This window comes from Anopheles darlingi, chromosome 2, assembly GCF_943734745.1.
Source record: "Anopheles darlingi chromosome 2, idAnoDarlMG_H_01, whole genome shotgun sequence".
Classification (NCBI taxonomy): domain Eukaryota; kingdom Metazoa; phylum Arthropoda; class Insecta; order Diptera; family Culicidae; genus Anopheles; species Anopheles darlingi.
In genome coordinates, this window is record NC_064874.1 from 84,946,902 (window position 1) to 84,951,901 (window position 5,000).

At 52.5% G+C, this 5,000-nt stretch overlaps 1 protein-coding gene across 1 annotated transcript in view; it reads right to left on the reverse strand.

Annotated features, from left to right (window-relative positions):
* Positions 1-5,000, reverse strand: part of LOC125959597 (general odorant-binding protein 45-like) — a 16,332-nt gene that overhangs the window by 9,536 nt on the left and 1,796 nt on the right. The gene's annotated exons all lie outside the window — the stretch shown is intronic.

Below are 5,000 nucleotides of genomic sequence, written 5' to 3' on the forward strand. Positions count from 1 at the left end.
CCACCCTGGCCACCCTTTCTAACCACACTGCTGGTCCAGCAACTTTTCATCAAACTCATCAAACATCCATCCACTAGAATGGATGCCGCCGGTGCTGCTACGGTCGCAACGATGGAAGCGCGCCATCGCAACGACGCAACGACTTCCGAGGATGAAAAATTGAAATCAGAAGCAGCCATCGGCCACACACCGAACGGAAACATGGCCAAGGAGGAGTGAAATTCCGCGTTCCTTGCTGCTGCTGCTGCTGCTTCCTGGTCGAAGATCGCCGGCGGCCGATTGGCTACTGCCGGTAGTCCGGCGGAAGGAACGCGAAGAGGAAAGGGAATCGAACATCGAACGGTGGACTTGGTCGCGAGACTTGGCTTTGTGATTTGTGATCCTGGGCCCTCCGTTGTCTGTCTCTCTCTGTGTGTAGTGGTGGCCACCAGGACCACCAGCAGCAATGGTGGCCATTGTTACCGACTGCAGCATGCAACTTTTCGTGGAGCTTCGCGTTGACGTTGCACTCGTCGTATGCAAACGGGATGCAGGATGGCCACCGGCAGTATCTTGCTCCTAGCGGCAGCGGCGACTATTTGCGGGTCAATTGTAATCGTGTCCGGCCCGGCCGGTCGCCGGTACCCGGTAGCCGGTACGGTGCATTCGGTCACAAAATGGTGACAGCAAAAAAAACGGAACTAGAAGTCCTCGCGCAAAGGACTGCATCTCCGGTGCCTATAGTCTGAACGCGACGTCTCTTCGCGAACGCGGTTTAGATACGCTCTTACGCACCATTAAAGCTGCAGCAGGAACGACTTTTGCTGCTCGCAACCGGCCACAGAAAAGCGAGAAAGAGAGAGAGCGTCGACGCCATTGGCCATTTGGTATCGGGTTGACAGAAAGTTTGACGAATGTTTGGCGCGATTATGGTTCGCGCGAAACCGCGGCTTACACGCGGGCTTAATTGGACTTTACGACGACGACAACGACGACGGACTGGAATTGGCCAATTTGCTCGTTTGTCAAGGATTCCGCAGTGTTAGTGCAGGAGAGAGAGTGAGGAATATTCCTCTCGACGGAATCGACGACTTATCGAAAGACGGAGCCACTTCGCTATCCAACTGCAGAAGCAGTACTCGAAAGCAATATGGTGGGGCGTTGTGTGGTCCTTTTGAGTGAAGCAGTGCACCCGGATTGGTGAAAAAGGACCGGTTAGTCACGAATAACGACGTGCACACAATTTTCCAATATTTCCTCCCCCTGCTGCTGCTGTTGCGGCGGTTGCTTATCAGTAACGTCGCCAGCATGCAGCAGGCGCTGTGCACTTCAATCACCGCAGAGACGTCCATTTGGCGGAGATTGCTTCAGCGCCAAGTTACTGCAACCGGGAGAAGGGTAATGGAACAAGAAAAAAAAATGCGGTGAAAATCAGGATCTGAAGGACTTTTAACTCTCTTTCTGTATCCAGCTAAGAGAGTTAGAATAGAGAGAAAGAGAGAGACCTGATGAGGGTGGATAGAAAATCGAAACCAACCCCTCTTGGTGGTGCGGGCACCGGATCAAAAGGCAAACATCATCCGGATCGGATCGATTTCCACTTCAATCGATCAATCATGATCCGGTACAAGGGGGAAAGGGAGGAAGGGAGTGGGGCGAGGGTACTAAAAAAAGGGGTTGCATTCGATGGTCCGGGTTGCTCTACACCATCGCCGAGTGCAGAATGCTCGACCGCGACGGACGAATAATAAGAAGCCGCAAAAGATGTAACGATGACTTCCTCCCCTACCACCCTTACTCCCCTTATCCATGCGTCCATCCTGATTGTGCATTTTTCTCCCCGGATCGTCCTTTGGTCGTTGGTGGCCCCGTTGCAGACTCCGCTCACCCTCATCCACCTTGCATGCGCATCCATCCCTTCGGATCTCGTGACTCGGATTCGATTAACATTCACGATGTCTGCCAGCTGCCAGTCAACCGGAAGTGATATGGCGCGCCGAGCAGAGTGCCCGGACCTCTGGTCTGGTCGGACCGGTCGGCGGCCGTGGAGGTGAACGATAAAATGGCAGCATCCGCTGCTACGGAAGGATAAAGAAGAGATACTCGGCGTGAGGAGCGTGCGGAGTCTTTCTTGGACGAAACAATCTCCTCTCCATCCCCCGTTCTTCAAGACAGGATCGAATGCGCAAACATTGGTGGCAGTAGTAGTAGGAGCAGCACCACTCGGACCGAAGTGCACACCATTCGAAGCGCTGATGCTGATGCACTGGCAGTGATTGGTCAGATTTCAGAGAACTTTTCACACTCCAGCGAAAACTCCCGAGCGAAATCTTGGGATCCTTCAACCCCAGCCAACCAGCCAGTGTTCAGTCCTATCATTCGGATCCGGTTGCAGCTCGCAGTACCCCCGGGTCTCTACCCCTTCACTTCTTCGCTTTTCATTGCGAAAAGGCGGAAATCTCGACGACGACGACGTCGCAATCGGGCCGCAGAAGCGAAGCTGCCGGGAAAGCTGTCTCTCTGTTTAGCGAAACAAAGTTCCGTTTCTACCGCGCAGCCCTCCCACCCGAAGGCGCTTCCGCTTGGGGAATCTTCAGAATATTTATTCTTTTCCCCGTCCCCTTCCCGGGCACACACACACACACCTACATTCACCCACGTCCTTTCTTCGTCGTCGTCGTCGTCGTCGTTGCCGGGAATGCAGCAGTGCAAAAGTGCAAAAGTGGGAATCGCAGAGCAGGCATGCAAGGAACGGAGGTCCTGAGGAACTGTTGGGTGGGTGGGGAGGGCAGGCAGGAGTCGACGACGTTCTCGTCGAAGCCTGGCTGGCTCGGTCCCGTGTGTCCCTCTTATCAGCGGCGATGCAAGTTCTTGCTCTGACGTTCGCATTGGGGAGCTTGGAGTGCTGCTGCTGCTGCTGCTGCTGCTCGTTGCTAGCCGCTTCCTTGACGCTTCATAAAGTTCATCATCATTTTCCCATCTATTTTCCCCACCCCGTCACATGCCACCCTTCTTCCCACCCTGAGATGGTGTGGGAGATGGAGCGTCCTCTGCATGCATTGGGGATGCCACAGTCCGACTGTGTCACCAGAGGCCACACTCTTCTCTCACTCTCTCTCTGCTCTCGCTCTCCGGTGTCATAGTATGTACGTGTGCATCACACTACACATACAAGTGAAGGGGACGGGCGTTTACAAGTGAGCAGCAAAGGGGGAGGGCGTAGGTGGCCTGCCTGGGAGGTGCCTGGGGATTGTGAATCCCTTCGGTGGGCTATCGGTTTCGAGCAAAGAGATACAGACCTCCGCCGCAACGCCGGTTCCCTGCCAGCACCATGATACCGAAGCAAATTTCTTCGATTCCGCACTACTACCGCGTTGGCCCGCTTCCGGACGACGACGATGACGACGACGACGACGACGGGGTCCGCAAACACTATCCACGCTGCTCGCTCCCTCGAACCACCCAAAACCTCCTCCTTCACACCAAGCGGTTCGTCTTCACGACTCTGGCATAATCTTGTGACTGTTGATGGTGAGAAAAATGTGCTTCGATGCACCACCACCACCACCACCACTGCCAGCGTGCTGCACCAAGGATGCCCGTCCTTCTACAGACCCCGGGTGTGTGTGTATACTGCTGTTGTGCATCGTGAGATGTGCAGCGAACTGATACCAGGCGGTGCCAGGCGTTGGTGCACGCGCGGCTGCACAAAGAAAGATCTCGACAAAACTCACACACACACACTCGGTGCTCGCGTCAAACACAGACGGAACAAACGATGCACCGTCACTCCGTGGGGGTGTTGGTTGACATTAAATATTATTTATAAAATTGAGTATCGCACAATTTATAACAAAAACTGCATCGCATCTCAAGGAGAAGATTTGTTCCGACTGCGCGGATGATAACAGGCGACACAAAAAGGAGGGGGGGTCGAAAAGGAGAAGTGATATCGTCTTTATGTTGGTGTGAATTGTGCAAAGCTTCATGTTTGTAGCTTCTGGAAAATGGTGCCCTGCATAAGTCCTCAAATGCTAACCACCAAGACACGAAGTGCTTTTGCGGTGCAAAGAGAGAGAGAGTATAGGAAAGAGAAGGAGAGAGAGATCCCTAATCCTACCCCGGACCCTCGCCGGGACCCCTTCTAAAGGGGTCGGAGTAGCGCGTGAAGTGGAAGTATCTGGTTGCCCGCAGGACATTCCAAAAACCCCGATAACTGACGACATTTTATTTCCGTTGTAGTAATAATATTCGGAAAGATTTTTCACACCCCCTCGCTCTCCCTTCGCTCGCTCCTCACTTGCTGGCCCCAAAGAAGAAGGATGGGCGACACCGTGCGACAGTTTTCCATTTCCGGTGGTGTGCGCCTCGTACTACTCTTCCCTTGGCCTCGGCCAGGGATGCTTTCGATTCGTCGTCGATCGGTCGTCGTTGTCGTCGTCGTCGTTGGCGTGAGCTTAGGGGCTAGGCGGTCGGTCGGGTCCAAGCGTTATCGTAAAGCATGTACTTTGGGTGTGAAAGGTGTTCAGCGATGGTGCTGGTGGTGGTGGTGAGCGGCGGATGATAGTTTTGCATAGTGATGAAGACGTTCATACGTTTCAATTTGCGCTATCTCGGAAGGAATATATCTGTGGGACCATGGCTCGGAACGGATGACTGTATCCGGAGTCACACGTTTTTTTCTGTCCCGTTCCGATCGTTTACGCTCACGGGATATCATTTTTTATTATTAATGTCAGGAGAAGAAGAAGGGTTGAAAATGGAGACTGCAGGTAGGTAGACTTTATGTGTACGAGTTTTTTATCGAAGTGTGACTTTGTGTGAATACCTTAGATAACATTTGAGTGGTTCGGATTATTCCATTTTTTTAACAACTTGCTTATAATAGACGGATTAACATTGGTCATATTAACCGCCACAATTGCATAAACTTATCTATCTTTAACTGCATTAGTTGAACAAATTGTTTCTTTAAATCGAGATAGTGACGATATTGCCAGATATTATAAGATCTAGGCCTC